Here is a 14,450-nt window from a genome sequence, read left to right on the forward strand (position 1 = left end):
TCATCCATGCTCATTTTCTCAATGACAAAAACTCTTTTAAAGGAACAAAAATCATATGCAAAATCTAGTGTTCTTATTCTTAGGATTTTTGATAAAGTTGTTTCTGACTTAAAAAAAAAAAGTTGGGGGATCCCTGGGTGGCGCAGCAGTTTGGCGCCTGCCTTTGGCCCAGGGCGCAATCCTGGAGACCCGGGATCGAATCCCACGTCGGGCTCCCGGTGCATGGAGCCTGCTTCTCCATCTGCCTATGTCTCTGCCTCTCTCTCTCTCTGTGTGACTATCATAAATAAATAAAAATTAAAAAAAAAATTTAAAAAAAGTTGTTTCTGACTTCAAGCCAGGGCAATTTCACGAGCAATAAAAGAACTTTATGTTCTATCTTTAGCTGTTAAATGCATCTAAGAGCTTGGAAAAGGAAACGAACATTCAAACCAAGCTATAATAAAAAATAATGCGTACAGTCTAAGCTTGCCACTGGGGCTTAACACTTTGAGTGTGCTGAAAGCCCTTGGTATAGTTTTAGCCAGAATGAAATAAATTTGAGAACTGGGTTTTGTTTGAAGTGACTTTCCCATAGGGACACTAAAGTTCCTTAGGCTCCAAAAATTAATATGACGGAGCCTGTCTTCAGATTCTATGGTGTTTACTGAACACTGAAACATAAGACAGTAAATCATTCAAACAGCACTTTGTATTGTCTGGGAGAACTGTCTCATTGAAAATGCTACTACTGATGACAGAAAGAAAGAAAAGCAAAATATATGCAGACAGATTTTTTTATATAGTTCAGAGAACCTAAAATGCCAGTCAGGAGAAAGACAGTTGTTCAATTCCCATGACATTATGAGGGATAGGTTATTATTTCCCCATTTTATAGATGGGAAAATTTAAGCATATAAAAGTAATTTATCTAAAAGTATACATATAATAATAGGGGAAGTAGAATTAACCCAGCCATTCTGGAAAGAGGCCCTGCATATTTAATTATGATGATATCATGTCTCCTAGACATCATTTCTGTGGTTTGCTTTTCCCATCTGTAAAATGGGTAAATAATATCTCACAGGGCTGTAAAGATTAAATAATTTCATTTCTGTAAAGCATTGACACAGAGTACTGAAAAAATTTTAAGTACTATTATTGTAAAAAATGAAAATAATTGCTTAATGTTATTTTGTGAGGGAAAACATAAATAAAAAGTATAGTGCTGAATTAAAGTTGTTTGCAAGAGAAATATAATACATATTATTCAGAAAACTATAAACATTCACACTACAATAGATTCCATTGCTATTAAGGGGTTATTACAGGATATAAAACTAATATCCACCTATCTATGTTCTAATCACACAGAAATTAATATTGTGAAAATGTCCATGCTACCCAGGGCAATTTACACATTTAATGCAATCCCTATCAAAATACCATGGACTTTCTTCAGAGAGTTGGAACAAATTATCTTAAGATTTGTGTGGAATCAGAAGAGACCTCGAATAGCCAGGAGAATATTAAAAAATAAAACCATAGCTGGGGGCATCACAATGCCAGATTTCAGGTTGTACTACAAAGTTGTGGTCATCAAGACAGTGTGGTACTGGCACAAAAACAGACACATAGATCAGTGGAACAGAATAGAGAATCCAGAAGTTGACCTTCAACTTTTTGGACAACTAATATTTGACAAAGCGGGAAAGACTATGCACTGGAAGAAAGACAGTCTCTTCAATAAATGGTGCTGGGAAAACTGGACATCCACATGCAGAAGAATGAAACTAGACCACTCTCTTGCACCATACACAAAGATAAACTCAAAATGGATGAAAGATCTAAATGTGAGACAAGATTCCATCAAAATCCTAGAGGAGAACACAGGCAACACCCTTTTTGAACTCGGCCACAGTAACTTCTTGCAAGATACATCCACGAAAGCAAAAGAAACAAAAGCAAAAATGAACTATTGGGACTTCATCAAGATAAGAAGCTTTTGCATAGCAAAAGAAACAGTCAACAAAACTAAAAGACAACCTACAGAATGGGAGAAGGTATTTGCCAATGACGTATCAGATAAAGGGCTAGTTTCCAAGATCTATAAAGAACTTATTCAACTCAACACCAAAGAAACAAACAATCCAATCATGAAATGGGCAAAAGACATGAAGAGAAATCTCACAGAGGAAGACATAGACATGGCCAACAAGCACATGAGAAAATGCTCTGCATCACTGGCCATCAGGGAAATACAAATCAAAACCTCAATGAGATACCACCTCACACTAGTGAGAATGGGGAAAATTAACAAGACAGAAAACAACAAATGTTGGAGAGTATGTGGAGAAAGGGGAACCCTCCTGCACTGTTGGTGGGAATGTGAACTGGTGCAGCCACTCTGGAAACTGTGTGGAGGTTCCTCAAAGAGTTAAAAATAGATCTGCCCTACGACCCAGCAATTGCCCTGCTGGGGATTTACCCCAAAGATACAGATGTAGTGAAATGCTGGGACACCTGCACCCTGAAGTTTATAGCAGCAATGTCCACAATTAGCCGAACTGTGGAAGGAGCCTCGGTGTCCATCGAAAGATGAGTGGATAAAGAGGCTGTGGTATATGTACACAATGGAATATTACTCAGCCATTAGAAACGACAAATACCCACTATTTGCTTCGACATGGAGGGACCTGGAGGGTATTATGCTGAGTGAAGTAAGTCATCAGAAAAGGACAAAAATTATATTATCTCATTCATTTGGGGAATATAAAAATTAGTGAAAGGGAATAAAGGGAAAGGAGAGAAAATGAGTGGGAAATATCAGTGAGGGTGACAAAACATGAGAGACACCTAACTGGGAAATGAACAAGGGGTAGTGGAAGGGGAAGTGGGCGGGGGGTTGGGGTGACTGGGTGATGGGCAATGAGGGGGGCACTTGGCAGGATTGGCATTGGGTGTTATGCTATATGTTGGCAAATTGAACTCCAATAAAAAATTAAAAAAATAAAACTAGAATATGCATACAATCAGATGTCCAGACTAAGAAGAGGGTTACTTAAGTTGGCTGATGACCAGCTGCCTCTCTGAGTCTGTGCATGCAGGAAGAATAATTGGAACATCAATGAACCAAAGTGTGCAGAACAGTAGAAAAGCCTAGCAGTAAATGGGGACAAATGGGACATAGAGCAGCCTTGAAAGAAAAGCTGAGAAAGAAGGAAAGCATATTCTCATTTAGTGAATGCTAAGTACTGTATATGAATTGTAACTTCATACAATCATATTTTGTACTTTGGAAAGATGTTGCCATAACAACTAGTATTTGTAAATCATATTTGGTTTCAAGGCTCTTTTACATATTTAATGCTAAGGAAACCTCTAATTAGGCAGGTAGATGGGTACGTGTGTATAAGAGCACGTATATTATCCAGCACATCCTGTTACAAAAGAGCAAAGTGAAGGTCACTAGTTAATGAATTTGCCTGGAATGGAAAGTGTTAGAACCAGAAACTGAACCCACACCATCAGGTTCCAAGTCTTAAACTCCTTTTTCCTTTACCATCTTCCTCTTATTTTCTCTTGTTTGAGACTAGGACTTTCAAAAGAGCATATTTTCTCCTACTATCCTTAGTTGAAATGAAGTCCATTTTTCTCCCTGAAGGACTAGGGTGGCTAAGGATATAGCATAATGAGAAACTCATACAAGGAGATGACTTCGAAGGGAAAGATTCAGGAAGAAGAGCACGCACAAAAAATAAAATGCCAAGAGAAAACAGAAATGACTCTTTTCATTAATGATTCATATGTACTAAAAATGTCCAATGTTTTGCTTTTGTGGACTGCATATGAAAAACAATTTTCACACAAAAGAAGTAACTTATGTTCCTTATTTTCTTCTAGTTATTTGGACTAAATCAGAAATGTGGCTACAGAAATCCATGATGAATAACTATTAAAGCGTAATCATTTCACCAATTGAGCATTTACAGGTAAAATATGAGCACTGTCAATGTAAGGTTAAATTTGAGAGGAACATCGATTATCCTTCCAATATTTGTTCTGGTCCTTCTTTATTAAATCTACAGGGAAGATACCATTGGGAGTAAGTAAAAAAAAAATAGTACGTTCTGATCTTAAAGAGTTTCCTTCAATTTTCCTATTGCGACACACACATAAAAGGAAAGAAGTAGAAACCCACCATGTGGCTCAAAGAGCAGGGTCTGTTGATACAAAGAGATGAGACATTTGTGAAAATGTAACCAAATAACTCCCGGAGCAATGCTGACTCCTGAAGGAAGTGCTTCCAGAACTCTCTGTCAGCTATCCTGGATCAAAGGCTGTGAGGCAGCTACCAAGAGTTGTAGGAGCAAAGGCAACTGGATGAGACTTTCCTCATCACTTTTCGGCTCCTGACTTTGCAAAGTGTGTGAAAAGAAAATCTCTCTTGAAAAGATTTCCCAATTATTCACCAACATTTAAACTGACAAAAATCAAGCTTATGATCATCTTATTTCTTTTGGAAGTGGACAAGGCTGATGAAGGAAACTAGAGCGGGTTGCATGACTTTGCACAAACTGCTATCTTGTTTGGAGCCTGCCCTGGTGCTTCTCTCTGGTCCACATAGCTGAATCCTGGGCAGCGAGGCAGCCCTGATCACCTCCGTTGCCCTCAAGCAACACTAGGTTCTCAAACCTCCCTGGGAGCCCGGCACCCATCTGTGTCACTTCACTTACCCTGTGTCCTGGTGTGTCATTTATCTCCCTTGCTAGCACTAATTAGCCAACTTGGTAAGCACTTAAAGTTAAAACTATCTTTCATGTCTGTACCTGGCTTTGAGAGCACTCAAGAATTGTTGATAAACTAAATAATTGTCATAGTACTAAGACATATGAAGGCTTTTCTCAAATACCTGCCTTTTTTTTTAAGCAATTTTTCTTCATTGTGAATATTGCACCAATTATTTGGAAGCCATGGTAATAATTTTATAATTGACTTTATGTTTTGCTGACTTTCAAAATTCATTTAAAACACAGACACGTATATAAATTTCAAAGTGCACACTAAATACAGACTGGAAAGTCTTCCTTTATTGTTTGATCCACTGTGGGAAGCTCCAGAAAATATTATATATTGTACATACAAAATATTTTTCTAGATACACTCAAGAATACTTTTGGTCCATTTTATTATAGAACTAAAAAAGATTACATTTTGTTAAATGAATACTGATTCTACAATAGCATGTGGGGATAGAAAACATTCTCTTACTGCAGAACAATGTAGCTTGCTCCAAAAATATCTCTGTGAAGCTACTGGAATTATAGCATGTTCTTGGACCCCAAATCCTCAAAGCACAAATTCAGGTTGTTTAGGAAACAAAATCACAATGACATCTCATCAATTCTTCTAAATCCATTCATCCTTCCTGACCTCTCCCATTGGTAGTTTGAATTCAGTGGATAAATAGACCCATTAGTCTACATCTAGAAAATAAATACTTTGGAACTTTCCACAGGCTGTATGTATTGAGACATAGTAGCAGATTTTTTTATAGCTCTGAACAAAATTATATTTCTATTGTTTTGACATCTTTAGTAACACACTTATTGCTTGGCTATCTTTGCTCTTTTTCCATAAAAAAAGTGATAAATTGTGTTCTGGGAATATTCCCTATTGTTTCTTCTAGTCATAGGTTACACAACACCACTGAGTCATTCAACTTTCAAAAACAGGGCCACAAGATTGTGGTGATAACTAATAATAAGCTACTAACCTGAGGTCCCACCATCAGACTCCTCTTCAAACACAAAATATATGTGGTGCTATTCTAATGATGGTGATACTCAATCTATTGTGGAAAAAACTTGGACAGTTAGAGTTGGTGATATACGTAAGTATATCAGGCCTTAGTATGGACAATAATGTTTACCCCCATGCATGAAGGTTCCTTTTAGGACCATCCATTCCATCTTCTCTCTCAATATTAGGATCTTTGGGGCAACATTCCTGAACTTTAATCCCTCCACTGATATGGAACACATAACCTCTTGAGGCAGCCCCATTTCAGATCAGGCAACTCATTCCATTAGATATTGGCTCTGGCTCTGTCCTTCTGGAATTAGCTCTTGGCTTTGTAAAGCATAGCAAGCTACAAGAGTCTGGAAGTGGTCCCTATACTTCTAGAGTGTGTCATCCCTCTTCCATGTAGGTCATCCTACTACAGATATGTCTCTTCCTTTTCCCCTTCCTTTTCCCCTTCTTTCTCCTCCTCCTCCTCCTCCTCCTCCTCCTCCGCCGCCGCCGCCGCCACCTCCTCCTCCTCCTCCTCCTCCTTCTCCCCCTCCTCGTTTTCTTATCTGGTCCTCAACCTTCTCAACTTGCTGTACCTTTCATGAAATAGATCGGATTGTCTGGCTTCACTTCCTACCAGGGCACAGATTCTTACTTAGGAGGGCATAATGACTGTATTCTTGCTAGTCAAGAATATCAGTTTCCTTCAAACTTTTCTAAGTTGCTCTTTCTGTTCTTCTCGCTAACTTTAATTGGATCCCACCCTTTTTAGAGATCAGCTCATTGGCTTTTCCTCTACTACATTCCAGTTTGAGCATCCCCCTCAGCTGGAAGGGAAAAAAAGTGACATGTTTCTCTACCACTATCCATGAATGGCTGTGATCTAAAAGTGCCTCAATAAACTGCACTTAACCGGTATATTTTACTGTGGAAGGATATAATCCTCATCCTAGTCTCCAAATGGATCCTTATTTTAGTGACTATGGTTGCAATGATCAAATATTAGGTCCTGAAAGGGGCTCAAATAAGAGAACACATGTAAAGAGCTTAATCTTTGCATGTTTCCATTACTAGAAATACAACTTGTTCAAGATAGGATGGGTTGTGCTTCATTGGTGTTCATTTGTTTTGTCGTGTTTGCATTTATATAACTTGCTCTCCAACTAAATCTTATTTTTAAACTTTAGAACTGCTTCACAGAACAATATTCTTATGAAACCACAAAACTAATAGGAAAAGAAGAGCTCTGCATACTTTCAGGGGGAAATTCACTGAAGCTACTGAAAGATAAGTTGTCTTGTCAGTCTGGATTTATGTAGAATTTACTGTTATTTAAATCCTGAAATATTACTGTCTTGGCTCTAAACCAGGGTTCCTCAACTTTGGCACTAGTGACATTTGGGGCTAAATAACGCTTTGTCGTGGGGGCCTGTTCTGTGCACTGTAGCATCCCTGACTCCTACTGACTAGACTCCAATAGCACTCGCACCTCCCAAGTAGTAAAAACCAGAAATGCTTGTAAACCTTACCCAGTATCACCTGGTAGGCAAAATCACCCCTGGCTGAGAATCACTTTTCTAACTTGGCAATCTTTCTGATTCTGTAGCTCTACACTGCAGTGCCTACCTAGCTCAGGGCCTCACATGATTTGTCTTTATTAAGTATTTTGAACTGTATTTTATTAAGTATTCAAAGGAATTGAATTTCCTTTCTCGACACAGGGGAAAAAGGAACAGTTGTGGGATTTCTCAAATTTTCTCCTTAGGCTTTTTATGACAGTTTGGAGGTTAAACAATTTTAGGCCAAAGGAGAGACCTAAAAATACATTTCAGGACTATATTTACAATAGTCTACATTTGAATTTTATATTTTATTCATCTCTAAAGATTTTTGGAGGCTAACAGCCTAGATCCTAAGACACCATTTGTTTATAAAAGTATTTGCCACATAGTAGATAGCTCAGTGGTACCATAATATTAACATTTATGAATTTTGTCGAAAGAAAAATCTTATTTGTTTTTACTTCCTGTAATTTTATTTTTTTTTTAAATAAATTGAAAAGCTTTATTTCGTTTTGTGCTCTGGATAAATTTATGTATTATGAGAATTCTTTGGTCCATGACTATTTAAGTGCAATTGCTCATTAAATTGTCTATTCCTTCAGCCCTTTCTAGGAGTGGATTTTCTTTTTTTTTTTTATATAAATTAATTTTTATTGGTGTTCAATTTACCAACATACAGAATAAGAGTGAAGTAAGTCAATCGGAGAAGGACTTCCTGTAATTTTATAAGATGACTGTGCACACATGCATCCCAGGTTGGGGGGAATTAGTTTGCAGAATGATATATTACAAGATATTAATTAAGTTTAAAAAATAAAAATCACATATTTTGAATGAAATAAATGGAACAAAAATTTTCTTCATCAAAAATTAGAGTGACATTTTCTGAATTATTCCAAGACAAACCACAAACACGTTTTACAAGTTTTGCATTAGAATCAAAAGGAGGAATTTGCTATAATCAAGGACAAACACAGGAAAAAATGGATTCATCTGTGGTCCATGCTCACAACTCAGGGCTGTTGTGACTGTGAAGCAGAGTGTGGAAAAAAAGGTTTTTGAACACTGCCTGACACGCGTGGGTCTAAGTCTCAACAGTGGAATCTGAGCAGCCAAGACTGAATTTCTAATAGCATGGTGGCTTCTCTGATTCAACCACAACTCATAGCTTGGGGTCACTTCTGGCAATTTCCCCACTCTCTGGTGTAAACTTTTTCCCACACATTTTAACCACATATTTCACCTATTTTGGCCAATCATCACTTGTGAGGTTCACTGTAACTTTCTATAATATGTCTTTCTCCCACCAAACTGCCCCACACCACCCCATCATTTACCTTTTCACGTGAACTGCACACGCAAACCCTAAGAGTTGGATCTGTGGTGGTATACATGATTCTTGGGATCATGTTTGATTTTACTAAGATGTATATGCAAAATAATTAATTCAAGTACTTTGCCTGATAGTCAGTGATGTAATCTTATGATTATAATAATTTACATAGAACTTGTCTACATGCTCATATAATCTACACATATTCAGCCTGAGAATTGTCATGTGGCCATGAAAAGAACAAAACAAAACAACATATTTTATTTGCTATTCCAGAACATGGAACAAACACAAAAGGACTTCTTTTATTCTAAATGTTTTTTTTTTATTCTAAATATTTTAAAATGTATTTATAAAACCTTATGTTTTTTGATTGAAAAATTTTAGCTTAGTTTTTTTTGTTGTTGTTGTTGTTTGGTTATTTTGTTTTGTTTTTACGGTTAAGCACTCTTTTGGCACCACGTTGCCTCACTGGTGAAATCACTTTATTACCTTAATCCTCACTCATAGCACTAAAGTTTTGCAGTAGATCAAAGGCCCTATAGGAAAAAGCATGTGTATGTTCCATCCATTTTCTAAGTTAAACATTTTAAATAAGTAATAAAGACTCTTGGTTTAGTGTATTTTTTTCAGATGAAGAAAGTTTCTAAACTTCCAAGTTCTAAATATAAAGTACTTATAGAAAAGGAGAGGTGAAAGCTTTAACTACAGTATTCACAAATGGAAAAAGAAGTGTTGACAAGGCCGGATGCTGACATTGGCAGGAAGGTTGAGGTATTAAAGTAGAACGACTCCAAGGACGCTGAGCCCACATGCCAATGAAAACACTCTCTGCCTCTGGCGCTGGGCTGTTTCCATGTAGGCTGGGAATGAAAGCAGCAAAGAAGAGGTCACAACAGATACCTGTTACCCTCTGCCTTTGAGAAGCCTTGACTTCAGATCTAAAGAAATTCTTGGAAATTTGCTTTTAGTTGACTTAAAAAAAAACAAAAACCTACAGTTAGCCACAATTAGCTTTTAGTTACCTTCCCTAACATTTGTCTGCTACTTCTTATCTATTGATACTGGGCCTGCCAATTAACCATTCTGAGCCTCAGCTCTCCATAGATTGAATATAGCAATGCTGATATGTGCTGGTCACCAATAATATACTAAATAAAGGTTATTTAGTAGCCTTTTAATTTTCTCAAAAAGCATACTTGCTTTTACATATAATGCCAGAATACATATAATACATATAATGCCAAAAATATGGTTTATCTTAGAGTGTTTTAGCTTTGTCACCCATCTTTGAAAAATTTATTGGAAACTACAATCAAAAGAAATGAAGGCAAAAAGGCCAGAATTTCATGTAATTTTTAGAAGTTAATAGATATGACATTATAATTTCATAATAATGAAAAATTAGAACCAAGTATTGGGGAAAAAAGGACTAAGAGTTTCTTGTCTTGATATTTTGAGACACATAGAGTCACATCTCTGTATCATCAAGCATAAGCAATAAAAAATAAGAATTAACTCTAAGGTAAACCTGGTCCATCTACCTCAGAATAGCCACAATAGTGAAAATTTGTTTTAATCTTAATAGGAAGGCTGACTGACTTAGTGATTGGCATAGGATCAGAAGATCAACCAAAATTAGAAACAAATAATTTGACATTCTTGTTCACAGAGGCATGTTAAAACTGAATCAGGTCTAAGTGGGAAGGAAGAAAGATAGCTGAGTGATATTAACCAAATGTAATTTACAATAAATATGAGTATAAATAACATATGGCTTTAACTAAAAATAAAGTTCTTATTTGTGTTATGATAAATATAAAATTCCATGATTTACAATAAAAAGATTTAAAAATTTAGATGGTAATATAAAACTAAAAACAAGATGTTGGTGAAATCTACCAAACATTTAACAAGAGTTAATACTTATTTTTCTCAAACTATTCGAAACAATAGAAAAGGAATGAAAACTTCCAAATTCATTGTATGAGACCAACATTACCCTGACATCAAGACCAGATAAAGACACTGTAAGAAGAGAGAACTGTAGGCCAATATCTGATGAACTCATATGTAAAAATCCTCAACAAAATACTAGTAAATAGAATTCAATAACACATTAAAAGAATCATTCATCAAAATCAAGTAGAATTTATTACTGGGTTGCCAGGGTCCATTTTTATTCAACATGGTACTGGAAGTCCCAGCCATAGCAGTCAGGCAATAAAAAGAAATAAAAGGCATCCAACTCGGTAAAGAAGAATTAATACTTCTACTATCTGCAGATGGTGTGATACTCTCTATAGAAAACTCAAAAGGCTCCATCAAATAACTGCTAGAACTGATAAATTCAGTAAAGTCACAGGACAAAATCAATGTACAGAAATCTGTTGCATTTTTATACACTAATAATGAAGCAGTAGAAAGAAATTAAGAAAACAATCTCCTTTACAATTACACCAAAAATAATAAGAGGCCTAGGAACAAACCTAACAAAAGAGATGAAAGAGCTGTACTCTGAAAACTATAAAACACTGATGAAAGGAATTGAAAACAATACAAAGAAATGGAAAGACATCTCATGCTCATAGACTGATAGAACAAATATTGTTAAGATGTCTATATTACCCAAAGCAATCTACAAATGCAATGCCACTCCTATCAAAATACCAACAGCATTCTCCACAGAACTAGAATAAACAATCCTAAAATTTGTATGGAACCACAAAAGACTCTGAACAGCTAAAGCAATCTTGAAAACAAGAGCAAAATCTTCAAGTTACATTATAAAGCTGTAGTAATCAAAACAGTATGGTACTGGCACAAAAATAGACACCTAGAACAATAGGACAGAATAAAAAACCCAGAAATAAAGCCATAATAATAGGTCAATTAATCTTCGACAAAGCAAGAAAGAATATCCAATGAGAAAAAGATAGTCCCTTCAACAAATGTTGGGATAACTGGACAGCAAATGCAGAAGAATGAAACTGGACCACTTTCTTATACCACACACAAAAATAAAATGGATTAGAGACCTAAAAATGCCAAATATAATAATTAGGCAGTACTAACTAAAGCACAAGCAGGCAGTAACTTCCCTGACATTGGCTGTCACAACTTTTTGTAGCAACTTTTGTATATAGGTTCCTTGAAGCAAGGGAAACAAAAGCAAAAATACATTATTAGGACTACATCAAAATAAAAAGCTTCTGCACACCAAAAGAAGAAATAAACAAAACAAAAAGGCAACCTACATAATGAGAGAAGATATTTGCAAATGACATATCTAATAAAGGGTTAGTATCCAAAATATATAAAGAACTTATAAAACTCAACACCCAGAAAACAAATGGGCAGAAGATATGAAGAGACATTTCTCCAAAGAAGACATACAGATGGTCAATAGACATATGAAAAGATACTCATCATCATTATCAGGGAAATGCAAATAAAAACTACAGTAAGATATCACCTCACACCTGTTAGAATGGCTATACTCAGCAACACAAGACACAAAAGATGTTGGCAAGGATGTAGAGAGAAAGGAACACTTGTGTACTCTTAGTAGAAATGCAAATTGGTGTGACCACTGTGGAAAACAATATGTAGGTTCCTCCAAAAGTTAAAAATAGATTACTGTATGATCCAGCAATTGCACTATTAGGTATTTACCCAAAGAATACAAAAACACTAATTGAGGGATGCCTGGGTGGCTCAGTGGTTGAGTGTCTGCCTTCAGCTCGGGGTGTGATCCCAGAGTCCCGGAATCAAGTCCCATATCGGGCTTCTTGCATGGAGCCTGCTTCTCTTGTCTCTGCCTTTCTCTCTCTGCCTCTCTGTATCTCTCATGAATAAGTAAATAAAATCTTAAAAAAAAACACTAATTGAAAAGGATATATGAACCCTTATGCTTATTGCAGCATTATTTACAATAGCCAAGATAGGGAAGCAGCTCAAGTGTCCATCAATAGATGACTGGATAAAGAAGAAGTGATACACACACGCACACACACACACAGAACAGAATATTAAAAAAGAATTAAATCTTGGACATGGATGAGCTAGAGAGTATAATACTAAGTGAAATTAGTCAGAGAAAGACAAATACCATATAATTTCATTCATATGTGGAATTTAAAAGATAAAATGAATAAGAGTGTGTGTGTGTGTGTTTGTGTGAGAGAGAGAGGGAGAGAAAGAGAGAGAGCGAGAGCGAGAGAGAGAGAGAGAGAGAGAAGCCAAGAAACAAACTCTTAATTACAGAGAACAAACTGATGGTTACCAGAGGGGAAATGGGTGGCGGGGCGGGGAGGGGGGCGGGATGGGTGAAATAGGTGATGGGGATTAAGGACTGCATTTGTCATGATGAGCACCAGGTGATGTATGGAATTGTTGAATCACTGTATTGTACACCTAAAACTAATATAACACTGGATGCTAACTAACTATACTGGAATTAAAATAAATTTTAAAAAACCAAGAAGATGCTCTAAGATAATCCATACTAATATTATAGTTGAATAGTTACAACTTAACTAATTAATAAAAATTTAAAACTAGACATGAGGAATTTTTTTGCAAAATATCTTCACATTGATGTATGTGCACAAAAATATTCGCAACATTTTTTTCTTGTATTTGCTGTCTACTTTCTTCCATAAATTCTTAAGGCTAAAAACATGTTTTAAAAAATGGAGTTTTTCAACTGGGTTAGGTTTATTATTTGGATATGTCACAGATACAGTTTTAGATTTATTAAGATTATACTAAAATTGAGAAACATTTTTCATGCATTAAAAGTTGTGCTACTAAGAAAGCAAGAGCTACATATTCCTAGTTAGCCAGCATTTCTAATGTAAACCGGAATTCTGTAGGTGAGATAAGGATGTGAATAAATAGTAATAAATTAACTATAAAAAATTTAATAGGCTTCATTTACTTATAATTAGTTTTCAGTAGTTCAGGCTTACTGAAAAATTGAGCAGAGAGCATAGAGAATTCTTATTTATCCCCTTCCTGCACACTATCCCCTATTATTAACAAGTTCCATTAGTGGGATACATTTGTTACAACTAATGAGCCAATGTTATTATTATTAATTCAAGTCCATAGTTTACATTAGGGTTAATTCTTTGTATTTTACAGTTAGATGGGTCTTGAAAAATACATAATATGTATCCATCATTACAGAATCATACAGTTTAGATTCACCATGCTAAGGCTTCATTGTGCTCCACCTATTTGACCCTCACCCCCTCCCATGAGCCCCTGGAAACAACTCATCTCTTCACTATCTCTACAGTTTGCCTTTTCCAAAATGCCATATAGTTGGAAACATACAGTATATGCATAGCCTTTCAGAGTGGCTTCTCTCACTTAGAAATATGCATTTACTGCTCCTCTGTCTCCCTTGGTGGCTTGACAACTCATTTATTTTGATTGCTGACTATGGATGGATGTACTACAGTTTATTTCAAGCTATGCCCTATGGAGGGGCATCTTGTTTGCTTCCTGTTTTATCAATTAGGAATACTATAGCTTTATATTAAATCTTTAATTCAAGTAGTATCAGACCCCTGACTTTGTCTTTCTTCAGTGTTGTGGTGACTATTCTGGGTCTTTTGCCTTTCCATATAAGCTTTAGAAATAGTTTTTGATATCTTCAGTACAACATGTAGGATGATTGGGATTGTGTTCAGTCTATATCTCAAATTAGGAAGGACTAATATCTTTAATGCTTTGTTGATAGATGCATCCACCCTGAAGATTGTTTTCTTGGA

At 36.0% G+C, this 14,450-nt stretch overlaps 1 protein-coding gene across 1 annotated transcript in view; it reads right to left on the minus strand.

Annotated features, from left to right (window-relative positions):
- The window catches only part of NALCN (sodium leak channel, non-selective), a 318,102-nt gene that overhangs the window by 196,626 nt on the left and 107,026 nt on the right, over positions 1-14,450 (minus strand). The gene's annotated exons all lie outside the window — the stretch shown is intronic.

Source organism: Nyctereutes procyonoides, unplaced genomic scaffold, assembly GCF_905146905.1.
Source record: "Nyctereutes procyonoides isolate TBG_1078 unplaced genomic scaffold, NYPRO_anot_genome, whole genome shotgun sequence".
Lineage (NCBI taxonomy): Eukaryota > Metazoa > Chordata > Mammalia > Carnivora > Canidae > Nyctereutes > Nyctereutes procyonoides.